This window comes from Rhinichthys klamathensis, unplaced genomic scaffold (assembly GCF_029890125.1).
Source record: "Rhinichthys klamathensis goyatoka isolate OS25496 unplaced genomic scaffold, OSU_Roscu_1.1 h1tg000249l_1, whole genome shotgun sequence".
Classification (NCBI taxonomy): Eukaryota; Metazoa; Chordata; class Actinopteri; order Cypriniformes; family Leuciscidae; genus Rhinichthys; species Rhinichthys klamathensis.
Genome location: NW_026606771.1, coordinates 1,038,561 through 1,066,052, shown reverse-complemented (window position 1 = coordinate 1,066,052; position 27,492 = coordinate 1,038,561). Strand labels below are relative to the sequence as shown.

At 46.0% G+C, this 27,492-nt stretch overlaps 6 non-coding genes across 6 annotated transcripts; 2 read left to right on the top strand and 4 right to left on the bottom strand.

Annotated features, from left to right (window-relative positions):
- Window positions 1-1,960: 1,960 nt before the first annotated feature.
- trnay-gua (transfer RNA tyrosine (anticodon GUA)) lies at window positions 1,961-2,047 on the bottom strand. Its single transcript is given in 2 exon segments — window positions 1,961-1,996; window positions 2,011-2,047. It is a non-coding gene; the product is annotated as a tRNA-Tyr (tRNA).
- A 125-nt stretch (window positions 2,048-2,172) lies between these two features.
- trnae-uuc (transfer RNA glutamic acid (anticodon UUC)) lies at window positions 2,173-2,244 on the bottom strand. Its single transcript has one exon. It is a non-coding gene; the product is annotated as a tRNA-Glu (tRNA).
- A 1,108-nt stretch (window positions 2,245-3,352) lies between these two features.
- Window positions 3,353-3,424, top strand: trnae-cuc (transfer RNA glutamic acid (anticodon CUC)). The gene has a single exon. It is a non-coding gene; the product is annotated as a tRNA-Glu (tRNA).
- A 783-nt stretch (window positions 3,425-4,207) lies between these two features.
- trnae-cuc (transfer RNA glutamic acid (anticodon CUC)) lies at window positions 4,208-4,279 on the top strand. The gene has a single exon. It is a non-coding gene; the product is annotated as a tRNA-Glu (tRNA).
- Window positions 4,280-4,394: 115 nt separating this feature from the next.
- Window positions 4,395-4,481, bottom strand: trnay-gua (transfer RNA tyrosine (anticodon GUA)). The gene is given in 2 exon segments: window positions 4,395-4,430; window positions 4,445-4,481. It is a non-coding gene; the product is annotated as a tRNA-Tyr (tRNA).
- A 613-nt stretch (window positions 4,482-5,094) lies between these two features.
- trnar-acg (transfer RNA arginine (anticodon ACG)) lies at window positions 5,095-5,167 on the bottom strand. The gene has a single exon. It is a non-coding gene; the product is annotated as a tRNA-Arg (tRNA).
- Between the last annotated feature and the right edge of the window lie 22,325 nt (window positions 5,168-27,492).

The following is a 27,492-nucleotide window of genomic DNA, read 5'->3' as shown; positions in this document are numbered from 1 at the left end:
TATCCCACTGACAAAGCAGCCTATTGTTGGACTGTCAATTTAAAATATTATTCAACTAATCCAATAATAATAATAACAAAAACTATGCACGCGACTTGTTGGTGTCCGACTGGGCAGAGGCCTGTCATGACATCTACTTTATCTCATGCCATCTCAGGCCTGGAGCCAACGTCAGGAAGGGGTCTGATGAGGAGCCTGCTATAAAAAGCTTTAAGTTGGAGGTGTCACATGTTGGGGATCTCGGTTGCTTTGTTTTCATGGCAAGTTGTGGTGCTGTTAGGGTATTCCTACAGAGCCTGTGACAGTTTCTCAGTGGAAGAACTGTGATCCAGGGTCAGAGAAGTCTCCTCTCCTGAAGGAAAATTCAAGCCTTAGTGGTCTTGCTTGAGCAGTTGCTCCAAAATCTGGTAGAGGCACACAGCCAGGCTTGACGGGAAAGAGTCAGCAGACCTTCCCTGGTGGTCTAGTGGTTAGGATTCGGCGCTCTCACCGCCGCGGCCTGGGTTTGATTCCCGGTCAGGGAATGAGCTTTTGCCCTCCAGCGGTGGTCGCGATTGCAAAATGCTGGACTACCAACTCAAGCGCTGACGACCTCGTCGAGAAGCATGGCCAACGAAATGTTTGCTTGTGAAAAAGACCTCCTTCGAGCCAGCGACCTAAGGATTGCCAATTTGCCACCTACAGTCCTCCGCTCTACCAACTGAGCTATCGAAGGCACACCGGCTGGGGACAGAACCTAAACCTATCAGGTTTCGTAAGCTCCGCCTGCCGGCCAAAAGTGCTAGTGGCACAGAGAGACGTCCTGGCTGTTTCCATAAGTGAAGCAAAGACAACACGAACTTCCCATACTGGGAGTCTAACCCGGGCTGCCTGGGTGAAAACCAGGAATCCTGACCGCTAGACCATATGGGAACTTCCTCAAGCCTCGAGCAGGCCCTTTGGCTTTTAGTGTGTGACCGCTCCCCTTTAAGAATATGGGAATGATCCGAAGGGATTGTTCACTGAATTCAATTTCATCAGGCTCATCGGAGGGAGCTCTCATTTGCCTCGCCCAGGGGGTTCAGTTTCCTCCCATTCCTGTGTTGGCATAATAGACACTATAAACTGGTCGCAAAGCAAGGTCCTTGTTACAGTACCCATGCAATGCATCTGAAAAGACGCATGGTATTGTATGGTAACCGTTATCCCACTGACAAAGCAGCCTATTGTTGGACTGTCAATTTAAAATATTATTCAACTAATCCAATAATAATAATAACAAAAACTATGGGCTAATAAATGGAAATAATAAAATGGCTATGGGCTGACAGCGAAGCAAAAGAGGCAGAGCGAGCCAGCCAGGAGTCAAACCAGGAATCTTCTGATTCGTAGTCAGACGCGTTATCCATTGTGCCACTGGCCCACCAGTCAGGCACCCTTGAGTGCATTTGCCTCGCCCAGGGGGTTCAGTTTCCTCCCATTCCTGTGCTGGCATAATAGACACCATAAACTGGTCGCAAAGCAAGGTCCTTGTTACAGTACCCATGCAATGCATCTGAAAAGACGCATGGTATTGTATGGTAACCGTTATGCCACTGACAAAGCAGCCTATTCTGCTGTTAGGATATTCCTACAGAGCCTATGACAGTTTTTCAGTGAAAGAACTGTGATCCAGGGTCAGAGAAGTCTCCTCTCCTGAAGGAAAATTCAAGCCTTAGTGGTCTTGCTTGAGCAGTTGCTGCAAAATCTGGTAGAGGCACACAGCCAGGCTTGACGGGAAAGAGTCAGCAGACCTTCCCTGGTGGTCTAGTGGTTAGGATTCGGCGATCTCACCGCCGCGGCCTGGGTTCGATTCCCGGTGAGGGAATGAGCTTTTGCCCTCCAGCGGCGGTCGCGATTGCAAAATGCTGGACTACCAACTCAAGCGCTGACGGCCTCGTCGAGAAGTGGGCCAATGAAATGTTTGCTTGTGAAAAAGACCTCCTTCGAGCCGGAGTCGAACCAGCGACCTAAGGATTGCCAATTTGCCACCTACAGTCCTCCGCTCTACCAGCTGAGCTATCAAAGGCACACCAGTTGGGGACAGAACCTAAACCTATCAGGTTTCGTTAGCTCCGCCAGCCGGCCAAAAGTGCTAGTGGCACAGAGAGACGTCCTGGCTGTTTCCATAAGTGAAGCAAAGACAACACGAACTTCCCATACCGGGAGTCGAACCCAGGCCGCCTGGGTGAAAACCTGGAATCCTGACCACTAGACCATATGGGAACTTCCTCAATCCTCGAGCAGGCCCTTTGGCTTTTAGTGTGTGACCGCCCCCCTTTAAGAATATGGGAATGATCCGAAGGGATTGTTTACTGAATTCAATTTCATCAGGCTCATCGGAGGGAGCTCTCATTTGCCTCGCCCAGGGGGTTCAGTTTCCTCCCATTCCTGTGTTGGCATAATAGACACTATAAACTGGTCGCAAAGCAAGGTCCTTGTGACAGTACCCATGCAATGCATCTGAAAACACGCATGGTATTGTATGGTAACCGTTATCCCACTGACAAAGCAGCCTATTGTTGGATGTCAATTTAAAAATATTATTCAACTAATCCAATAATAATAATAACAAAAACTATGGGCTAATAAAAGGAAATAATAAAATGGCTATGGGCTGACAGCAAATCAAAAGAGGCAGAGCGAGCCAGCCAGAAGTCGAACCTGGAATCTTCTGATTCGTAGTCAGACGTGTTATCCATTGCGCCACTGGCCCACCAGTCAGGCACCCTTGAGTGCATTTGCCTCGCCCAGGGGGTTCAGTTTCCTCCCATTCCTGTGCTGGCATAATAGACACTATAAACTGGTCGCAAAGCAAGGTCCTTGTTACAGTACCCATGCAATGCATCTGAAAAGACGCATGGTATTGTATGGCAACCGTTATCCCACTGACAAAGCAGCCTATTGTTGGACTGTCAATTTAAAATATTATTTAACTAATCCAATAATAATAATAACAAAAACTATGCACGCGACTTGTTGGTGTCCGACTGGGAAGAGGCCTGTCATGACATCTACTTTATCTCATGCCATCAACAGGCCTGGAGCCAACGTCAGGAAGGGGTCTGATGAGGAGCCTGCTATAAAAAGCTTCAAGTTGGAGGCGTCACATGTTGGGGATCTCGGTTGCTTTGTTTTCATGGCAAGTTGTGGTGCTGTTAGGATATTCCTACAGAGCCTGTGACAGTTTCTCAGAGGAAGAACTGTGATCCAGGGTCAGAGAAGTCTCCTCTCCTGAAGGAAAATTCAAGCCTTAGTGGTCTTGCTTGAGCAGTTGCTGCAAAATCTGGTAGAGGCACACAGCCAGGCTTGACGGGAAAGAGTCAGCAGACCTTCCCTGGTGGTCTAGTGGTTAGGATTCGGCGCTCTCACCGCCGCGGCCTGGGTTCGATTCCCGGTCAGGGAATGAGCTTTTGCCCTCCAGCGGCGGTCGCGATTGCAAAATGCTGGACTACCAACTCAAGCGCTCATGATTGCCAATTTGCCACCTACAGTCCTCCGCTCTACCAGCTGAGCTATCGAAGGCACACCGGTTGGGGACAGAACCTAAACCTATCAGGTTTCGTAAGCTCCGCCAGCCGGCCAAAAGTGCTAGTGGCACAGAGAGACGTCCTTGAGTGCACTCCCATTCCTGTGCTGGCATAATAGACATTATAAACTGGTCGCAAAGCAAGGTCCTTGTCACAGTACCCATGCAATGCATCTGAAAAGACGCATGGTATTGTATGGTAACCGTTATCCCACTGACAAAGCAGCCTATTGTTGGACTGTCAATTTAAAATATTATTCAACTAATCCAATAATAATAATAACAAAAACTATGCACGCGACTTGTTGCTGTCCGACTGGGCAGAGGCCTGTCATGACATCTACTTTATCTCATGCCATCAACAGGCCTGGAGCCAACGTCAGGAAGGGGTCTGATGAGGAGCCTGCTATAAAAAGCTTCAAGTTGGAGGCGTCACATGTTGGGGATCTCGGTTGCTTTGTTTTCATGGCAAGTTGTGGTGCTGTTAGGATATTCCTACAGAGCCTGTGACAGTTTCTCAGAGGAAGAACTGTGATCCAGGGTCAGAGAAGTCTCCTCTCCTGAAGGAAAATTCAAGCCTTAGTGGTCTTGCTTGAGCAGTTGCTGCAAAATCTGGTAGAGGCACACAGCCAGGCTTGACGGGAAAGAGTCAGCAGACCTTCCCTGGTGGTCTAGTGGTTAGGATTCGGCGCTCTCACCGCCGCGGCCTGGGTTCGATTCCCGGTCAGGGAATGAGCTTTTGCCCTCCAGCGGCGGTCGCGATTGCAAAATGCTGGACTACCAACTCAAGCGCTGACGGCCTCGTCGAGGAGCATGGCCAATGAAATGTTTGCTTGTGAAAAAGCCCTCCTTCGAGCCGGAATCGAACCAGCGACCTAAGGATTGCCAATTTGCCACCTACAGTCCTCCGCTCTACCAGCTGAGCTATCGAAGGCACATCAGTTAAGGACAGAACCTAACCCTATCAGGTTTCGTAAGCTCCGCCTGCCGGCCTAAAGTGCTAGTGGAACAGAGAGTCGTCCTGGCTGTTTCCATAAGCGAAGCAAAGACAACACGAACTTCCCATACCGGGAGTAGAACCCAGGCCGCCTGGGTGAAAACCAGGAATCCTGACCACTAGACCATATGGGAACTTCCTCAATCCTCGAGCAGGCCCTTTGGCTTTTAGTGTGTGACCGCCCCCCTTTAAGAATATGGGAATGATCCGAAGGGATTGTTAATGAATTCAATTTCATCAGGCTCATCGGAGGGAGCTCTCATTTGCCTCGCCCAGGGGGTTCAGTTTCCTCCCATTCCTGTGCTGGTAAAATAGACACTATAAACTGGTCGTAAAGCAAGGTCCTTGTGACAGTACCCATGCAATGCATCTGAAAAGACGCATGGTATTGTATGGTAACCGTTATCCCACTGACAAAGCAGCCTATTGTTGGACTGTCAATTTAACATTTTATTCAACTAATCCAATAATAATAATAACAAAAACTATGGGCTAATAAATGGAAATAATAAAATGGCTATGGGCTGACAGCGAAGCAAAAGAGGCAGAGCGAGCCAGCCAGGAGTCGAACCTGGAATCTTCTGATTCGTAGTCAGACGCGTTATCCATTGCGCCATTGGCCCACCAGTCAGGCACCCTTGAGTGCATTTGCCTCGCCCAGGGGGTTCAGTTTCCTCCCATTCCTGTGCTGGCATAATAGACACCATAAACTGGTCGCAAAGCAAGGTCCTTGTTACAGTACCCATGCAATGCATCTGAAAAGACGCATGGTATTGTATGGTAACTGTTATCCCACTGACAAAGCAGCCTATTGTTGGACTGTCAATTTAAAATATTATTTAACTAATCCAATAATAATTAAAGCTGCAAGCAGCATTTATCGGGGTTCAAGCAGTTAAGGCCTTTAAGCACATAAGCATTTAAGACATTAAGTTTTATTTAGCATACATTTAACCACTGACAAAATAGATGTAAAAGACCATTTACAGCCAATACAGGCATTTTACCATAGGAAATTCAACAGAGTCCAGAGAATTGTCCTAGACTGGTTTGGTTCCGATTGAGGGAAAAAGCTAGGACTAGTTCGCAAAAGTAGGTTTTTAACATTTTCGTTAGTAACTAGATGTCTCAAACGATATGCATATTGTGTGGATGTGTGCTACACCACGTGATTACAGAGCTGTAAAACTCGTTAGCGCCAACAAGTGGCCGATTTATTTCAAAATTCTTACAGACCTCTAGGGCCACGAGTTGAACATGCCCATCGAGTTTCGTTCTGATCGGCCTCCGTTAACCTTGTTTAATAGTTGCTCAAACTTCATTTGTCGATGGCGGCCTTGTTTTTTTTAGATACGCCATTATCGTTTTACACATACATGGTACCAAGACACTGCACACCAAATTTCAGGTCAATCGGACTAACGGTCACGTGGTCATAGCCATTTTTATGTTTTTTCCATGTTATAGCGCCACCTACTGTTCAATCGTTGCAATTTTTTTATTGTGAGCTCAGATTGAACTCATTCACATGTGTACCAAGTTTGGTGAAGATATCATTTACTTCTCGAGTTATAGCCATTTTAGAAAAATAGGCTCCTCCCAAAACGTTCATTTTGCACCTCTTAACCCTAACCAGTGACATAATAGATGGAAACAACAATTTACAGCCAATACAGGCAATTTACCATAAGAAATATGGTTTTAAAGCTTTTTAACAGTTATAGCGCCACCTATGGTCCGATCTCCATAAAATGTAGCATGTTTGTTAACTATGTTGTCACATGCTCACCAATTTGTGAAGTTCTGAGTTTTTATTTATGATTTATAGGCTTTTGAGTTTTTATTGCCACGCCCCTTTTCTAAATCATCCTGTTATAACAATATAAAAAATACGAAAGTTCAACTTTTTCGATAATTATTGACCTAGAGAGTCCAGAGAATTGTCCTAGACTGGTTTGGTCCCGTTTGGGCAAAAAACCAGGGACTAGTTCGCAAAATATTTGAAATTGACTTTTACTCTTATTTTGTATACGGTGTGGTGTGGCTTGGACATGGTGTCCGTCGAATATAAACTAGGCGCCTATCTTTAGGGAAGTGGCGTGGAGAGATGCTTCTGAAATGCTGCGTCAATAAAGCATTCATTAGATTGGGCGCAATCAGCTCCGGTAGCCGAGCATCACAGCTCTAACGCACTAAGAGTGTAAATAAGGGGTTACAGTCAATACCCTACGAATGGAATGTTATTATGCGTCATGGAACATTGCACGCCCCAACTCGCGAAAGGTCGGATTTGCTCCATGTTTTGATAAGGTTTGTTTAGAAAACCATGAATCCATGTAAGACACAATGTCATTAGACACAATCCATGTCATTTAGGGATGCACGATATAGGATTTTGGCCGATATTCGATATGCCGATTTTTTCCGACTAATTTTGTCCGATGCCGATACCGATATATTTGTGTGTTTTTTTTAAGTGCAAAAAAAGCTTATTAAAGCTTCTATTAAAGTTCTCAGTCAAGAGCAGTGAGTGATTTCCTCTTTGTGTTTTGTTGTTTTATTAACATTAACGAGATAGTTCTCCCGAAAATTTAAATTGTCATCATTTACTCTCTCAAGTTTCTTTCTTCTGTTGAAATTATAAAAGTTATTTGGAAGAATGTGGCTAACCAAACAGTTGCTGTACTTCAGTGACTTCCATAGTATATTTAAGCACAAGAAAGAAATGAATACAGGTTTGGAACAACATTAGAGTGAGTAAATAATGACAGAACTTTTATTTCTGGGTGCAGTATCTCTTTAAGGACAAGCGGCAGCATATTATACTGTCTCTTTAAGAACTGCACGCGACGCGTCTAATATACACGCATTTGAAAAGCAGATTTTCTCTGTTTGCTTTCACTTTAGACATAACCAACTTTGTTTATGTAAACCGTGGGTGTATTTGACAGTATTAGCGCAATAAGACTCGAAAGATTAGTCCAGTATGCAGACTCTGTGACAGGCTTTTAGTTCCTGTGAGCGTCGGGTGTAACGCGCTCAGAAAAGCGGATGTTAGAACAGCGCATCAGCACGTGAATGACATGTTTAACTAGCAAGACTTTGACGCACATGCAAATAATGAACTTTTGTGAATTGCGGTGTCCCGTGACCGTGAGTGTAACTCTACCTCTGCGTTTACATGTGATGTGAATGTACGTCGCGTTGTACAGTATGTTGAGATGAAGGCGCCAGAATTGAACTGATAGAATGCACGATACTATGATTTTTCTTCAAAAGCAGATCGTGGAGAGATTTTAATCGTCCACGATCAAAAACCGTGAGACGCACACCCCTAGTTGGAAGTTTAAGTTGCTGGCGCTCATGCTTCGTTCGCGTCACGTGCGCATAGGAAACACGCCACCCTATCGGCAAGGCTCATCGGCAGAAATATTCATATCGGCCGATGCCGATGATGGTCATTTTAAGCTTTTATCGGCCGATACCGATGTTGTCCCGATATCATCGTGCATCCCTAATGTCATTACAATCAATGAATCCATGTTATTCGACACAATGTTAAAGGTATAGCGGAGGATCTTTCCGAATTTTAGAGAAGACCCGCCCTCTCCAATTTTTTTTAAAATGCACATGCGCAACACTATTTGCTCCCGAGAGGGCGCACAGATATGCAAAGTAGATTGTTTGGAAGGGCATCCATATTTGGGTAGTCACGTTTGGTGGCACAATTATGTTGCAAATTATAAACTCAAAAACATTCATGCAAGACAAAATGTCAAATGCCCTTCTGTGTTTTATTTACTTATTATACTGATCGATTGAGTGACCGAGGACTCAAGACATGATATGCAATGGAGAAGTAGCTTGTTGCATTTGTGTAATAAATACTATGGTGAATACATTGGAATTATCGAAAATGAACACACAAGGTTTTAGAATATTTCAGCGTAATATCATTTAGCATTTGGTCATAAGGCTACTTTAGACAAATTGAGATGTTTACCGTGTCTACGCGCTGCATGACTTGTGCCAGGGCTAGCATCGCTAATCATAGCTTACATTAACTTTTACTAGCAGTGATTTTAAATGGATTTTTTAGGGATGCTCCGATCGATCGGCCGGAGATCGGTATCGGCCGATCATCACATTTTATGACTCGATCGGTACTCACTCAACTTGGCCGATCTCACAAACCGATCACAATTTGATGACGTCAAAACGTGAGGAGGTAGCCTATATGATGCGTGGGGACTTAAATGTTTTGGCAGTCATGTCATCGCCGGTGTGGAATTAGGCTGCTATGATGTGTCGAGAAACAATGAAAAAAATTAGCTATTTGCCGTGTATGTTTCAAAGGAATCTCACATGGAGGATCATTGTCCTTCAGAGAGAGCGCCTTTTTGAAGAGTATGCTTCGCTCGCTCAGTCCACAGCGCCACTCGCTCAGAACGCCCGCAGTGACATGCTGGTTAGAAAATATGTTAAATAAGTTGGGCTGCCCGTGCACGACTAAAGTTTTTTTCTAGTCGACTAGTAGTAGTTCATTTAAGCCATTAGTCTAATCGCATATCTATATTAATTTAATTAAATATATATATGGGAGAAAATATTAAACCATAATGAGCGTCATCATAATAGGCTATATTGCCTATATTCCGCATATCAAGCGCATGCATAAAGCTTGCCACAAAGAACCGGCAAAAGTAATGTGTATGCAGCATAATACATTTTAATTGTTTATTAATAAACTGCAACGATACATGTTGACGCCATCTTCGCATAGTGAACACGCTTATAGAGAGAAATGCACACTTCATACGGATTAGCCTAAGCAGAGAGTAGCCCATTTATTATCGATTTAAATAGTTGTTGTTTTTTTTAAGTAGACATTTCAAGCCTGAACTATACATTCTCAGGTATGTGAGGCAAGTTGAGGTTCGGTTCACTTATGAGACGCGCTCCAGTTCACGCGCCGGCGTGTCCATGTCCTGATTATATTGTCTGCTATATTTCGCTTATTATTTATTAAATTCAGGCAAATGGATGATGAAACATAGTTTGAAATTAAGATACAATTTTTACAAAACGAAATTGACTTTAAAGAATGGCTTTCTACAAAACAAAACTTAATTAAGTGGTCAAAATCATGCCTGACCCATTCCAAATGTTTTCCGATATATTGGGCATCTTATGATCCTATCTTACTCATCTCATGCGGTTCCCTTTTAATATAATCAACATATATGACTTTTTTTTTAAAAAGAACACTATATTAGCCTACTATAAAACATAAATATGAAACGTATATTTATGTTTTTAAGTTATATTTAAACGTCACACCACTCCGCTTTTCTCATGTGTGTGGCCTATGCATGTGTGCGTGCATATGGGTGAGGGGTGCGATTTTCGAATAAGCGAATAATACCCAGATCTTCGAATATTATTTTTGCTTGAAATGCCCATCCCTTCTAATGAGTAGCATCAAACTACTCCAATTTGTTCTAATTAAATTAATAATTAATCTAATTAAATTAATTTTATCCTGCTTAGACTTGTATTAGACCAGGTTTAAGTTACATCAGACTCTCTATTTTAGGTATTTAAATGTTTATTTTGTCCTCCAAAGTTTACTATTGGACAATGTTTAATTAAACCTTGTGGGCTGCGTCAGACCGCTCCATTTTGTTTGTATTTATCTTTGTCTTATATTAAGCATCGGTATCGGGATTAGTGCTGCCGCGATTAGTCGACTTAGTCGACGTAATCGACCATGCAAATTAGTCGACGGCAATTTTTTTAGTCGACGTGTCGTTTTACTATTGACCGCTATTTATTTTTGGTCTCCCGTCACAAACGGCTCACTGTAATTCACCTCCACACACCAGTCTGTGCGCCGTGCGCGCCCTGCTGGTTTATCTGCTATCATTTTCCTTCACGTTCCCGCCCGCCTTCACTGCTTTGATATGAAAAATTGCGGAGGCAGGTGACGGAGCTTTCACAGTGGGCTCGTTTGCTGCGGTCCGAGTCCGAGCGCGAGCGCGATTGTTCCCGGCGCCCCCCGCAGCGTTGGTCTGGTTTCACACTCAATTCTATCGAACCCTGTTGAGTTTGCGTGCATCTTATGCCATCGCAAACGTGCACGGCGCATGATAGAAAACAGAACGCGGGTCAATATATTGTGTTTTTCAAACGGACTCTTTTGAGGAGACAGTGGATTTCCAAATGTGTTGCCCTGATTGCACGCGCAATGCGCGAATACACTGCAGACTCAACTCTCGCGTATCCAAGGTAAATCATCAACACTATCATCCCTTACATGTGTTTTATTTAACTAAATGCATCATAATCAGCTAAAACGCATGGGCAGGTTACTTAACTTCCTGAACAAGCGCTCCCGAGTCCGTGTTGCTTTCACATTCACGCGAACCGCGGCACGGGCCCGCCATGCACGCAGGTGTAAACGCGAGCTACATAACTGCGTGCCTGCCTGCTTTCAGCGCGACTCGCTAGTCCAGACTCTTTCAATTCAATTCCAATTTATTTGTATAGCGCTTTTCACAGAAAATGCATTGCATCTACTTTACTATTCAGAGTGATGTTATCAGTTATGCTTTTCAGAAATGTACATAAATTAATCATTATTAGCTTACTGTACATTTTTTAAGGCAGAACAAAGAGCTAATTTAAGTAATACATACATGTTTGTTATTAGAGGATTAGATTAGGACTCTGACCAATATGGTATAGCCTAATGGAAATGCAGATACTTAATGCTTAGATTGTTAATACATAATGTTTTTGAACAGGTGACATTTTATGTTTTGGCCCTTCAGTTGAGTTCAAAATAAAATGGACACAACGAAATAAACACTTGATTTTTTTTTAATTAGTCGTTTAAATTAGTCGACTAATCGAAAAATTAGTCGAAAGATTAGTCGTTAGAAAATTAGTCGTTAGTGGCAGCACTAATCGGGATCGGTATCGGCCGATCACCATGACAAGAAATCGCCAATCGGTATCGGCTGCAAAAATCCTGATCGGAGCATCCCTACAAACTTTACCTGTCTAGTAGAATTTTCGCGAGTACGGCATCAATGGGAAGCCCAACCTGTGCTTTTAGCGCACGCCAGGGTGTGAAATATTCAACCAAAATCACTCTGGTCTTGTTTCTATATTCTGCGGCCTTTCTCTTCTTATCATACACTTCGTATACATTTTTTCTCTTTCGACCCTCAGCCATTTTCAAAGGAACGGCTGAAACCGTAACTCATCACACATAATACAACTGAAAGTGCTCATGCGCAGAAAGAAATTTATCCCCAAATTTAAATGTTTTAATTTAGGCTATTCTGCGCCAGTTTAGCGCAGCACGTAGAACACTCGGGAACCGCACCTGCGGGTGGCTGCACTGCTGCTTCGCGCTCAGTAAGGAATATAGGTAGTTTTGCTGTATTCATTCAGTTAGAATGCTATTTGTTTTGGCTTTAGTCAACAAAATCTCCAAGAAATCTAAATCTTTTCTCTGGCTGCATTTTACAAAAAAAGACAAGACTGTGGAGTGCAAGCTATGCTGCTGCGCCATTCACATATAGGCGTAGAAAACGCTAGGCGCGCCGTGTTCTCCTTTTTCCAAAGCGCTAGGGCGGTTGCGCTCTGGAGGCGTCTGTCGTTTCTAAGCTTGTTGTTGTTGTTGTTAAGGTTCTTGTCACGTGACCTACGGTGCGCTTGCAGCATTCTGAAAAGTTAAGATGTTTTTATCTCGATGCGGCGCGAACGCGCTTGGAAAAAATGAGCGTGTCGCACCGCGACTGCGTCGCTTCCATTATGAGCGCACATGCCGCGCGCCTACATTTGAAATAACGAACTTGAGCGCGCAAAAGACGCCTGCTCTGCATCCCTTTAACCTCCACTCCTCCAGAGCACATATTTTCCAAAGCAGGATTTATTGTTAAGTCGAGGAGCTGTCTTTTACCCAAGAATGTGGAAATGTTAGTGTTTTTGGTCCACAACATAAAAAAGGTGGACTAGGCCTGCAAATCTGTAAGTAGCCTTAACGGCTTTATTAGACTGACTCAATAGATTGTGTTTTATGTTTTTATTTGTACACTTGACGCGTTTGAAAATAGCCTAAATAATGTAACAAAATGAAAATAAACCTATATGCCTTCCTACTATACAGCCTATAATTATTAGGATTGTTTTTTAGGCTATTTGGGTTTGTGTGTTTTAAAATGCCTAGATCGGCTGAACAAAAGTTAACCCAAAGCTTTGAAAGTAAAGAAGAATATACACCAGTATAAACTAGAGCTTTTGTTATGATTTTTCATTATTTGGCAGTTTTAGCAGTTATATTTTTTGTAGCGTGTGGTGTGATCAGGTGCGCGATTGTGACGGTCACTATAGATCTAGGACAGAACGTCTCACTTTGCAGTTAAAAAATATCACTACTAAAATCACTTTTCAACTAATTTTATTATTATAGTTTTATGTAGTATTGATTTTTTGTTGTTGTTTTATAAATGCTCTATGACAATTGTTTAATAAATGTTCAATAAAAATGCAAAACATCGCATCTTTTTTTATTTTTATTTTGTTGACTGATCGTTGTGCAGGACAGGACTTTGGTTGACTAAGGATTTCTCTGGTTGACTAACCTTACAGCCTTAACGACTAGTCATTTCTTTTGGGATGAATGAATGATGAAATGTAAAAAAAGAAATGTAATCAGATATTGGATTCGAGTCAAAACACAATGATTCAGAATTCCTTCCAATAAACACATTTACTGTCAATAGTAAACAGTATGTTCCACAATATGAATTGGAAATGCTGGAAAGATGAAAAGATTCAGTTGAACAAAGTTCATGAATAAAACGACTCAGTTGAACAAATATCGTGAATCAAAGGATTCAGTTTAAAGAGTTGTTCAAACTTCTCCGATCAGTTCAAGTACAAAAAACGACTCGGTTACTAACGTAACCTCGGTTCCCTGAGAGGAGGGAACGAGTATTGCGTAATAGCTTACGCTATGGGAAAACTCCTTTTCTCGAGAAATATTGAAGTCTTTATGTAAAACGCATTGCAGCTGCACAGCATACAGCAATGAGCGAGGCAGCTCGGTCATTGGCTGTGCTGCGGCAACTTGCACGAACCAATGACGGGGCGACTCTGAACCCGCTTCCAATGAGCGTGCTTCGCGCCCACGCGCGTCAGAGCCCGCCAAGATGGGCGTGGCCAAGGGCTATATATTGGGCGCCCCGTCGTCTGAGTTCTTTAGGTTCAATCGACTGAAGCAAACTGACCAAGCACAAGCACGGCATATTACGCAATACTCGTTCCCTCCTCTCAGGGATCCGAGGTTACGTTAGTAACCGAGTCGTTCCCTTTCGAGAGGTTCCTCCTATTGCGTAATAGCTTACGCTATGGGAACGCCATGTAAAACGCCGTGCGTGCTGACTTTGCTCTATTAAGCCGGAGGCAGATGTCTGAGCCTTCGAGCAAAGTAATTATCCAACGAGCCAGCCGAAGGCGGGCTTTATAAAAGGACAACTTGGAACGGCCCGGTGGGCGTCCAGAGACACACATAAGCACATTTTATGTACTGTCATGTATGAAAAATCCTCTACATCAGTCAAAGACGGATTCAATGAGGGAGGAGACAATGCTCAGCATGTACACACCCCAGCCTATGCATAGTTAGACCGACAGTATGTTAGAGTGCAATGAGGGGACCTGTAGGTTATAAAACCTGATAAATGTGGACGGTGAGGCCCAGCCTGCAGCCGCACAAATATCTTGAATGGGTATCCCACTCGACCACGCCCACGAGGAGGCCATGCCTCTCGTAGAGTGAGCTCTGATGCCCAAGGGGCACTGAAGGCCCTTGGCTTCATAAGCCAGCGCTATAGCATCAACTATCCAGCGCGATATTCTTTGCTTTGACACAGCCAGACCTTTAGTGCGGCCGCCAAAGCATAAGAACAACTGCTCTGTCTGTCTGAACAGGGCAGAACGTTCCAAATATACTCTGAGTGCCCTGACCGGGCAGAGTAAGTTAGCGTCACTTTCGTCTGCTGGGGACGATAGCGCGGCCAAAGATATCACCTGTGCTCTGAAAGGAGTAGAGAGCACCTTAGGAATATACCCGTGTTTTGGCCTGAGGACAACCCTGCTGTCATTAGGTCCAAACTCCAGGCAGGTAGCGCTTGATGACAAAGCGTGCAGGTCGCCCACTCTCTTGACCGAGGCGAGAGCCAGCAAGAGAGCAGTTTTGAGCGAGAGCTGTTTAAGGTGCACAGTTCGGAGGGGTTCGAACGGGGCATGCTTAAGTGCGTCCAGGACCGTGGCCAGGTCCCAAATCGGCACCGAGGGGGGGCGTGGGGGATTTATCCTCCTGGCGCCCCTCAGGAAACGAACAACTAGGTAGTTTTTCCTAGTGTGCGTCCTTCGACCGGTTCATGTGATGCCACTATGGCAGCCACATATACTTTGAGCGTGGAGGGGGTGCGGCCTGCCTCCAACAGCTCTTGTAAGAAAACGAGCACACTCGGTACTTCGCATGTCTCAGGATTCAGGTTCCTGAATTCACACCAGTCACTGAACACCTTCCATTTCTGGGCATATAAGCGCCTCGTAGAGGGCGCTCGCGCCTCAGTGATGGTTCTCAACACTCCACTGGGGAGGTTCCCGTGAATCCGTTGAGGGGCCACGCATGGAGGGCCCACAGATCGGGACGGGGGTGGAGGATCATCCCGTTGGCCTGCCTGAGGAGATCTAGCCTCAGTGGAATCGGCCATGGGGCAGATTGCATCATCTGCATCAGTTCTGGAAACCACGTCTGGTTCTTCCAGAGTGGGGCTACCAGGAGCACTGCACATTTTTCCTCCCTGATCCGACTGATGACCTAAGGTAGCATCGCGACCGGAGGGAAGGCATACAGCGGGCGGCTCGGCCAGACTTGGGCGAGCGCGTCTGTTCTCTTGGAAAAGAAGAGAGGGCAGTGCGCATTTTCCTTGGAGGCAAAGAGGTCGACCTCTGCTCTGCCAAAGGTTTGCCATAACCACTGAATCGTCAGGGGGTGGAGAGACCATTCTCCTGGGAGAACTTTGTCTCTGGACAGCATGTCCGCTCCCTGGTTCAGAACACCTGGCACATGCGCTGCTCTCAGCGAGCGCAGGTTGCGCTGGGACCATAGGAGGAGCTCCCTGGCCATCGAGTGCAGGGAGCTCGATCTGAGTCCACCCTGACGATTTATATGCGAGACTACCGTCATGTTGTCCGTTCGGACTAGGACGTGCTCATCCTTCAGGTACGGGAGCAGGGCTCTGAGAGCCAAAGCGACCGCTTTCAATTCCAGACAGTTTATATGTAGGCGCTTCTCCGGGTTTGACCACAAACCGGAGACAGGCCTGCCCTCGTAAAGGGCTCCCCAACCTATTTTGGAGGCATCTGTCGTGATCATTTTTCTCCTTGTGTTCACGCCCAAACTCACGCCGGACTGATACCAGTCGACAGCTTTCCAGGGCGTCAGGGCTTTTATGCAGCCGTGATTTGCTCTGATTAAAAAGTGGCCCGAGCGCCACGCGTGAGTGGGGACACGGCTTTTGAGCCAGCGTTGGAGAGGACGCATGTGCAACAATCCTAGCTGGAGCACAGCTGATGCTGAGGCCATGAGACCGAGCATCCTCTGAAATCGCTTGACGGGGGCACGCGCACCCGCTCTGAACGATGTTGCAAGGCGCCGGATAGTGAGCGCGCGCTCTGATGAGAGGCGCGCCGTCATCTGCACTGAGTCTAGCACTATTCCCAGAAAAGAAATATTCTGGCTGGGGGATAGCATGCTCTTTGCAAAATTGATTTTTAGACCTAGGCACTCTAGATGACTGATAATCCAAGACCTGTGTGTCACTAACTGGCTCTCTGATTGTGCTAGTATTAGCCAATCGTCGAGATAATTTAGTATTCGCACTCCCCGCTGTCTCAGGGGGGAAAGTGCTGCATCCATACATTTCGTAAATGTACGGGGTGCCAGTGACAGGCCGAATGGTAGTACTGTGTACTGGTATGACTGTCCCTCGAAAGCGAATCTCAGAAATGGCCTGTGATGAGGCGCTATTGGAATGTGAAAGTAAGCGTCTTTCAGATCCACTGACAGAAACCAATCCCCCGGGCGAACTTGCGCGAGGATATGCTTGGTTGTTATCATTCTGAATGAGCGAATCATTAAAGCTTTGTTCAGATGTCTGAGATCTAGAATGGGGCGGAGACCGCCATCCTTTTTCGGGACGAGAAAATAGCGGCTGTAAAAACCTGCCTCGCTCATAGAGGGGGGAACTGTTTCTATAGCGCCTTTCTCTATCAGTTTGAGCATCTCGGTGCGTAGAACATGTGAAACATCTTTTCTCACTTTCGTCTCTACCACTGCTGTGAAGCGGGGCGGTCTGCGAGCGAATTGGAGCGAGTAACCGTGTTTTATTATGTTCAAAACCCATTTCGGCATGTCGGGGATATTTTCCCAAGCTTTCGCTCGCACAGATATGGGCTGAATGCTGGCCGGGGGCGTGTCGCAGTGACGTATGGCTCCCGCCAGCGAATCGTTCTGTGTTAATACCGAGCTCACAGCTCTCAGCGGCGCGGGCGCGCGCTGAGCAGCTCTGTTGAATGCCGAGTGCAGGGGTGCGTGTGAGATTACAGGCACGCTCGCTGTAATGCTCACAGAGTGAGATGGGGAAATGTTTAACACTGTGTGTATAGTGCTTATGGGTGGGGGTGCATAGACTGTGGTAGGCACGCGCGCCACTTTCATAAAACTTCCCGCTCGTGGCGGGAGGTTTTTGGCCATATAAACAGTGTTTGTGAGTTGGGGTGCGTGCATAACAGCGGGCACATGCGCTACTCTTATACAACTTCCCGCTTTTACTGGGGAAGTGTTTATAACTGTGGGAACAGTGCTTGTGTGTAGTGGTGCATACGTGACAGTTGGCACACAATCTACATTTAGGGGGCGTCCAGCCTGAGCTGGGAAAACATTTGGCACTGCGTTGACAGTTTTGATATGTGGGAATGCGCACTTTGGTGTGGACACGTGACCCTTTAATGACACAGGCAGAAAATAGCTCTTTATGTGATTTCTGTGTGTCGCCGTAAAAATGGCGTTTGTTTGCAGGTGGGCGAGCTGTGTGGCTGGCACATTGGCTGCTATATAGACATTTCCAGCCGCCTGTAAGGGGACTGGGTAATGCTTTAAACGTTTTGGAGAGAACGGTCCGGCTCTTGCGAGACACGCGCTCTCCCTTTTCCTCCCTGTAGCTAGGAGGACTTACGAGGCTCTGGGTTCAGCACAATCTTGGGCCGAGGTCCCCGTCACTCGGGCGGTTGTTTCCTGTTGGCAGAGCGCGAGCGGCGTCGAAAATCCGTTTCAGGTTTGGGCTGAGAGACGGGGGGCGCCGTCTTAGCTCGCTGCTGCTGCGGCGGCCGTTGGCGGCTCTGCGATGAGCTAGATCGCTTGGGCAGGAAGTGACGCATAGCCTGTGAGTCCTTACGGGCTTCGGTGAAGCGCTCGGCGAACTCCTTCACCGCTGGTTCAAACAGGCCGCTTTGGGAGATAGGCGCGTCGAGAAATGACGCCTTATCTGCATCCTTCATCTCTGTTAGCGTCAGCCACAGATGGCGCTCAAGGACAGTCAGATTAGCCATAGCACGGCCGATGGATTGGGCGGTGGCTTTTGTAGCTCGCAGCGCTATGTCAGTGGCGCTGCGTAGGTCCTTAAATGCCTCAGGATCGGGTCCAGACTCGTCCATACTGCGGAGAAGTTTGGCTTGAAACACCTGGAGGACAGCCATAGAGTGAAGCGCTGATGCAGCTTGGCCGGCGGCGGCGTATGCGCGACCGGCGAGAGCTGAAGTAGACCGGCAAGGCTTCGAGGGATGAGAAGCTTTAGCTTTCCATCCAGCGTTGGAGGGTGGACACAGATGATTGGCCACAGCCTCCTCGAGGGGCGGAGTCCCCTCATAGCCTCTTTCTTTCGCGCCGTCCACAGAGGAGAACGACAAAGAAAAAGAAGGCTTCAGGCGAGCGGAGTGCGGGGCTTTCCACGACTTCGTGAGTTCGTCGTGAACTTCCGGGAAGAAGGGGGAGGGTCTTTGTCGAGGGGCCTGTCGGCGCCCCTGCAGGAACCACTCGTCCAGTCGGCTGCGGGCGGGTTCATCCGGGGAAGACCAATCGAGCCCGAGGTCTTCCACGGCCTTAGAGAGAATGCGGACGATCTCCGAGTCCATGCTGGAGCCCGCGCTCGTGCCCGCTGATGTCGATGGCGCGGGGTCGAAGGACGAACCCGGCCAGTCGTCGGATGCAGCATCACAGGAAAAACTGTCATCCTTATCATCGTCATCCCCTGACGCGCCAAACGAGACGAGCCCCATCGCTCCGCTGGAGGGGTGCTGGTCCGCCTGTGTGAACTGGACTGGCGGCGGGGAGTCTTCGGGTGGTGGTGAAGCACGCGGGGATTGGCCCGGTGTGACATCACAGCAAACCGCGTGCTCCGGCGGCCTCTGTGAGCGGCGTTTTTTCTTTCGCGGCTCGACTAGAGGAGATGGCAGCACGGAAGAGGTGGGCTCTTTCGCGGTGAAAACGGCGAAGCGAGCGCGCAGCTCGGTGAGGCCCAGGGCGTCACACTCGGGACATCCGCCTCGAGTAAGGGCAGCCTCTGCGTGGTCCGGTCCCAAGCAGCGGGCGCAAATGATGTGACAATCCCCGTCCTGAAGAGGGCCTCGACACGAGGCGCAGGAAGGCATTTGAAACAACGCCTTGTTAAATTTGCTCTTTTAGAAAAGTGTCGCGGGGGCGAACACTGAAAGCTTTTGAAAAAGGATATAGATGATGCGCGCCGGATGGCTTAGCAGAAGGGCGATCGAAGGCGGCTGAAGGCGCCGGCGTCCTCGAAGCAGTCCTGCTGTAGGCTTGTCGACGGCGGCGGCGAAAAGACTCCAACAAATCCGGAGGATCCAGCGAAGAGAAGGTTCTTTGCTGAAGGAGATTAAATCTAAAGAACTCAGACGACGGGGCGCCCAATATATAGCCCTTGGCCACGCCCATCTTGGCGGGCTCTGATGCGTGTGGGCGCGAAGCACGCTCATTGGAAGCGGGTTCAGAGTCGCCCCGTCATTGGTTCGTGCAAGTTGCCGCAGCACAGCCAATGACCGAGCTGCCTCGCTCATTGCTGTATGCTGTGCAGCTGCAATGCGTTTTACATAAAGACTTCAATATTTCTCGAGAAAAGGAGTTTTCCCATAGCGTAAGCTATTACGCAATAGGAGGAACCTCTCGAAAGGGAACAAAGTCTGTCCATTTCAGAAGCAAAAATAAACCAATTTTCTTTTGTTTTTCGGACTCAAAGGACTTTGATTCATGGGATTTAGTGATTGATTGAAGACATCTTACCAGTTGATAGTTTCAAAACAGGATACTTGCGGATCACGTTCACATAGGAAAAAACTGAGAATAAGGAAACACAGCCTTGCAAAACACAAGACAAACGTACAATAATTAAGTATGCGCATCTCAAATGACACATTAATCTAACTTATCGACATTTATAGAACAGATCAACACTCATAAATCACTCATTGTCTCAACTCATGATACAATAAGCATCGTTACATGTGGTAGCTTTAGCGTTAGCTAACTAGCTCAGCTCGTGCTTTGAGTGCGGCCTACTCATATCAAATAATTTCTGAAATTGACATACCTAGCTATATCTTTCATATGTCTTTTTATATTCAGATTTAATATTTTTAAAAATCACTCACCAAAACCAAATTCAATACAGATTTCCACTCCACTTTTCTCTCTATGACAACACACCAGCCTGACGTATCCAAAGTTTCCAAGTGCACTCAATCACAGTTCCCGTTCGATTATGATTTTGTGAAAGAAGTTTGTGGAGAAATGCTCCGTGTGCTGCTGCCTGTCTGACCTGTTACATACCTGCCAACTTTTGAGTTTTGCTCGGCGTGAGATTTGTTGACCGGGGGGGGGGGGGGGGGGGGTAGAGACGAGTGAGATTTGTTGACGGGGGGGGGGGGGGGGGTGGTTTGGGGGGTAGAGACGAGTGAGATTTGTTGACGGGGGGGGGGGGGGCGGTCTCGCTCGCGCAAGGTCTCTCGCTCGCTCTACGCGGTTTGGAGCACAATCTCTGTCTCGCATGCACGCTCGCTCTAGATAACGGGACATTTTTAACGAATTTGCGGTATAACTAGTCGATCACGAGTGGCTCAACAGGTAGATATATAGATAAACTCATCTTCCAGGCATTTGACCGCCCGGGTTGACACTTCAGCGTGAGAAATCGGGAGTGTGGCGTGTGAGCGTGTGAAACCAATCAAATGCGGGTGTCTCACGGCCAATGCGTGAGAGTTGGCAGCTATGCTGTTCTCAAAAGCCTATTGTTGGACTGTCAATTTAAAATATTATTCAAATAATCCAATAATAATAATAAAAAAAAACTATGCACGCGACTTGTTGCTGTCCGACTGGGCAGAGGCCTGTCATGACATCTACTTTATCTCATGCCATCAACAGGCCTGGAGCCAACGTCAGGAAGGGGTCTGATGAGGAGCCTGCTATAAAAAGCTTCAAGTTGGAGGCGTCACATGTTGGGGATCTCGGTTGCTTTGTTTTCATGGCAAGTTGTGGTGCTGTTAGGATATTCCTACAGAGCCTGTGACAGTTTCTCAGTGGAAGAACTGTGATCCAGGGTCAGAGAAGTCTCCTCTCCTGAAGGAAAATTCAAGCCTTAGTGGTCTTGCTTGAGCAGTTGCTGCAAAATCTGGTAGAGGCACACAGCCAGGCTTGACGGGAAAGAGTCAGCAGACCTTCCCTGGTGGTCTAGTGGTTAGGATTCAGTGCTCTCACCGCCGCGGCCTGGGTTCGATTCCCGGTCAGGGAATGAGCTTTTGCCCTCCAGCGGCGGTCGCGATTGCAAAATGCTGGACTACCAACTCAAGCGCTGACGGCCTCGTCGAGAAGCATGGCCAATGAAATGTTTGCTTGTGAAAAAGACCTCCTTCGAGCCGGAGTCAAACCAGCGACCTAAGGATTGCCAATTTGCCACCTACAGTCCTCCGCTCAACCAGCTGAGCTAAAGCTGGGGAACAATAGTCTGTATAAGAAGGGGAAGAAGCTGAAGAAGGGGGAGAAAAGGAAAGAAAAAAAAGTGAGAAAATCAGGAAGTCATAGGTTCGAATCCACACGTCACATAAAAAAAATATATTTTATCGATTGTTTCGTTTCTAAGTTTGATTTAGAAAGTAGTGTGTGCATTTGATTTTTATCGATTGTTTTATTTCTAAGTTTAATTTTTCTTTTGGAGTAAACCATTTGAATTCATTATAAAATTTCATCCGTAATACTAAGATAGTCATTTTTGTCCAAACGCAATTATTAAGTTAATCGTTTTCTCTGGCAGTAGGGGCAAAATAACCCCCTTATTACTGCATTCACACTATATTAATATACTATTTCATTCAGAGTGAAAAGGAACAGCTACTTGACACAAATAGCTGTTTGTAATAAAACAAATAAATACAACACACCAGTCTTCATAGAGAAATAGATTTATTAACTATATACATATTAGAAAAATGTGGAAAAGTACTGAATTCACCATATGGTACAACATAAGAATACAAACATAAAAATAAGTTAAAATAGGTAAAAAAAATAAGTAAAAATAACTTAAATTAAAAACTTAAATAAATATAATAGTTTAATGTTGTTTAATATTTATTATATATTTCCATATGTGTTATAGTGAATATGTGTTATAGCACACAAGGGTTATTTTCTCATATTCTGTAACCACTGCTCCTTAGTGATTGTTTCTTTATTTGGGCAAAATATTTTGCCTTTGTACTGGCTATGGCCAGTTTCTTGTGTACGAAATTGGCCACACTTTCTGCACATATTTGCCTTAACAGTACGGTTGTACGACCGTTTGGTTGGGGTGGCTGTGTCAATTGCAGGTGGATCAGAGGAAATTGCTCCAGGGTTAATGGTGGAAAATGGGGCTGGACAGGGCAATAGTACCATCTGAGACACAACAGGGGCAGTGGGTGTGTCAGAAACCAATGGGTGCGGTGCTGTCGGCCTGGGATAAATTGTCCTTAGCTGGCTGAATGTGGCTGAACGCTGAGGGTGTAAGGCTGATGGCTCAAATGAAGATGCTGTGGCAGATGTACAGGCAGCTGAGGGCTGGATCTTTCTAAACTTTGTCTTTGCCTGTCCAGCTGTGTCTGGTGGCATCTGGTAGTTATGCAACTGGTGGCTATATTGTGGAGGCACAACAGGCTGTACTCGTGCTGGAGGCAGAGCATCTAATGCCACTGGACGTGCCTCAGGAAGCTCCAGCCCTTGCAAAAGCACTGAGACCTCCTGACCCTTTAAACGTTCATTGTGCCACGTTGTAAGGGTCCTCTGGTTTACCTCAACTAGCTGAAGGGTTGTTTCGCTCATCACCGTTCCATTGCTCAGGATTAGCTGCCGAATTCTTCTGTAATCGCGAAGAATGAGATCCCATCTAGACAGAGATTGTTTCCTCTGTTTTTTGGGGCTTCGGTGGATGCTACACAACCTTATGAAAATCATTTCAACAAGGCGACAACAATTAGGCCACTGTGCTGGAGAGCCGCTAGAACCCAAAACACATCTCTTTGTGCTGTCGACACCAGGTGTGAAGACAGCTTTCTTTTTAGGGGACCTAAAACGTCCTGTAAGTAGCCTGTCTTGATGACGAGCTGCATACATCACCCTGTCTTTGTCAAATTGGTCCAGGTTCTGCCACAAACCCACAATGGTCGCAACTTGTTGGTTGCTAAGTGTGAGGCTTGCCTGTGTGCGCAGCTCCACCAGACACTCTGCCAACTCATCCACCCGGTCCATTCCAGGAATACAGTGGTCGTCAACAGCCTGAAAAAATATAACTGTTGGTTAGATAATTACATGCTGTTAAGTGAGTTTGTGGATGTGTTGCTTAAGGGCGAATTGAGAAACAATTGGTCTAGAAAAGGGAATTTTACCATTGCTGAGGGCACTGGTGCAGCTGATGGAGTCTGGACAATGGGCACTGGTGGAGCCTGAAACCAGGGCAGTGGTGCAGCAGATGGAGTCTGGAAACAGGGCAGTGGTGCAGCAGATGGAGTCTGGAAACAGGGCAGTGGTGCAGCAGATGGAGTCTGGAAACAGGGCAGTGGTGCAGCTGATGGAGCCTGAAAGCAGGGCAGTGGTGCAGCTGATGGAGTCTGGACACTGGGCACTGGTGGAGCCTGGAAACAGGGCAGTGGTGCAGCGGAAGGAGTCACAGTGGGCAGTGGTGCAGCGGAAGGAGTCACAGTGGGCAGTGGTGCAGCGGAAGGAGTCACAGTGGGCAGTGGTGCAGCGGAAGGAGTCACAGTGGGCAGTGATGCAGCGGAAGGAGTCACAGTGGGCAGTGGTGCAGCGGAAGGAGTCACAGTGGGCAGTGGTGCAGCAGAAGGAGTCACAGTGGGCAGTGGTGCAGCGGAAGGAGTCACAGTGGGCAGTGGTGCAGCGGAAGGAGTCACAGTGGGCAGTGGTGCAGTGGAAGGAGTCACAGTGGGCAGTGGTGCAGCGGAAGGAGTCACAGTGGGCAGTGGTGCAGCGGAAGGAGTCACAGTGGGCAGTGGTGCAGCGGAAGGAGTCACAGTGGGCAGTGGTGCAGCGGAAGGAGTCACAGTGGGCAGTGGTGCAGTGGAAGGAGTCACAGTGGGCAGTGATGCAGCGGAAGGAGTCACAGTGGGCAGTGGTGCAGCGGAAGGAGTCACAGTGGGCAGTGGTGCAGCAGAAGGAGTCACAGTGGGCAGTGGTGCAGCGGAAGGAGTCACAGTGGGCAGTGGTGCAGTGGAAGGAGTCACAGTGGGCAGTGGTGCAGCGGAAGGATTCTGGACACTGGGCACTGGTGGAGCCTGAACACAGGGCTGCGGTGCAGCGGGTGGGACTGGTGGACCTATAAGGAATGAGTCATCTAATGCCAGAAGATTTGTCACTGTGGCTTCCTCTCCCAACAAATCAATGAAACCCTCATCCTCTTCCCCTTGCTCCTCCACATCTATCTCCTCCAGCAACTGAGAGGTCCTATCGGAGGTAGGGCACATGTCCTCCAGGGGCTGACTATTCTGTCTCAACAAATATTGCACTCCAATGAGCTCCCCTGAGGAAATATTTGGAACAGGAAACATAATTAAAGGAAAATAATCAGAAAGGTTTATTAAAATGCAGTAAATCTTTTTGTTGTCAGCTTGTGCATGAACAAAAAATATGTAATTCAGGGGGCATCATAAAAAGACTGAGTTACTCTATATTCTAGTAAGAATTTAATTTTCTGCCCTGACACCTAGGACAAAGAATCCAGTGTAAAAAAAATACAGGTAGTATTATTTTTTTCTGTGATCTGTCAAAAATTATATTATTTTTGTCCAGAAGCACTTGTAATTTTACCAAAAAAACATGGTGAACTGCATTTATCAAAAATATATTTACCTGTGTATACTGCAGGTGGAGTGAAGCTAGGGACCAATTTCCTTCCATACAACTTATTGTAAGGTATGGACTGTCAGTTGACTTCCCCCTTTCCTCAAGCAAGAACGTGTACAACACACACACACACACTCTCTCTCTCAGGAATGGCCAGAGCCATAAAATGCTTGAACATTCCATGCCTTCCCCCATTTCTGCAAGAGAGATAACAGAACTCTAACACACACACACACAAACCAACACACACACATGATGGACTTTTACATTACACTCATAAAACGAGCCATTACCAATTGTATACGATATATTCCTGTATGTCTGTGTGTTTCCCAGTCCAGGGTAGTCTAGATATGATCTAGCGTATCAGTGAAACTCTTGAGTTTATAGTTATGTTTTAAGATGTATCTTCGTATTCCAATTATGTGTAAATGTTTTGTTTGGTACCGTTTTAATTATCTCGTTCCAACTGATTTGGTCAGATACAGAAGATTACAGTAAAATGTATGTTTTCTATGTTTTTACCATCTTGTGGAATGATTCTGACAAATTCTGACTGGTCATAAAAGAGGCGGACACGGCCATAGTTTAACTTTGACAAGACAAAGAGAATTTGGCCGCCAAAAGTTTCGTTGAATGTCATTGGCCAGTTCGCACCTCAGAGGCGTGGACTCCAGTTCCTCTAAAGAGGACTGAGCCTCCCTCTGGACTCTCTTCCTCCCGTGTCCTCGTGTCATGATGTAACGTCTCGCCTCCGGGCGAGTTCTTCGCCTTTCTTTTATTTGTTTCTAGTTTAGTTTGTGTTTTTCAGTTGTAGATAAGTCTCTGTGTTTAATTCCAATCGACGATTGAAAAGAAAACCCCGTGACATATCTCTTCAGCAAATCCATCTACAAGGGACCTTTAAACGAGCGCGCGCTCGCGTTGAAGGAGAAACACGCGCACGTGACCGCGTGACGCGCCGGACCGAGCGAAGCACGCGCTTCTTCGCCAGCCATGCAAAGATGTAACGTTAACTCCGCGTGATTTCCCCGTAGAGATCTCTATTTTCTTTGGTAATGTTACCTCCAAGACTTTAAACCTCTGTTCAACACGCGCGCCAAGCAGCACCACGTGACGCTTCCACACGAAGGACTCCGTTCACGCATGCGGCCAAACAGGGCCGTACAGGAATGCCTCGACACAGAGACCATAACCTAACTTGTGCAAGTATAATCTCTTTATAGAGCTTCTAAGAAGCTTTAAGATGATGTTTCGTGTTGTAATCGGAGAGGTTAATGTCTTAGGAGCAATCCTGCCAATGTTCTCTCTTTCCTCCCTTTCTCTCTCTCTCTCTCTCTCTCTCTCTCTTACTCGCTCACGCGTGTAAGTTATCCATTGTCCAAACTTTACGCATTTCTCGTTCATTGATGTCTTATTGTATTGTTCGTTGATGTCTTATTGTATTGTTCATTGATGTCTATGTGTTTGTAAATACATATATATCCCGTGTAACCGTAGTAAATACATAAGTAGTCATGCCTTTATTAAATCCATTATATTCATTTTGATTGATGTGCTGTCTCTTTGCTCAATTTCAAGTCCCTTAAGTGCAAAAGGTCTTATGCTACATGCTTACTAAAATTAAAAATACCTTAAAGAGTATGTGTTGTGTTTATAGGGCGGGAAACCCAATTCTTCTGGCCAGAGAATTGCGTTTCTTGAAATCCTATAAAGTAAGATGATATTGTGGATCCCACAAATATTATCCTGACAATTGAGCTAATTCATTTTACCTGTTTGTGAAACATGGTCCGTGTAATTAACTGCAATCAACTTGTGGTTAATTTCAGGGATTCACATGCACGCATGCAGGTAGAATGACAGATCCTCCCTTATCGGGAGATTTATTAACATGTAAGACTGATCTAATCCAAACATGTATGAATAATTATTAATTACCAATTATTAATTATGATATGCAAATTCCCCACGGATTAGATCCACCCCTTTAGTCTTTACAAATGGTGGAGAAAATGCTAAGCACATTTTAAACTTGTTTTATGAGCAAAATCAGTTTTCAATCTATGTCTATATTGTGATTTAATATTGTACGTGCGCCTCGAGTGAGCGAACGCAATGTGAACTCACCGCTGCAAAATAATGTCTGACATTCCGTTTGCCATTGTTAATAACTAAAAGTAAACTGCAGTTCATAGTATTAAATTTGTCCCACAAAAGACGAAGAAACCTCTTTTGAACGACGACATTTTTAATGTTAAACTCCCCTGTCCGAACGATGTTCTTCTGTCAGGGTGAATACAAGATTTAGTGAATCGATGCTCGTTCACTATTCTTAAAAAGGCCTTATTTTATAATCGTTAGATTAACGATAAACTCCTGGTTAAAACATTGACGTAGCTA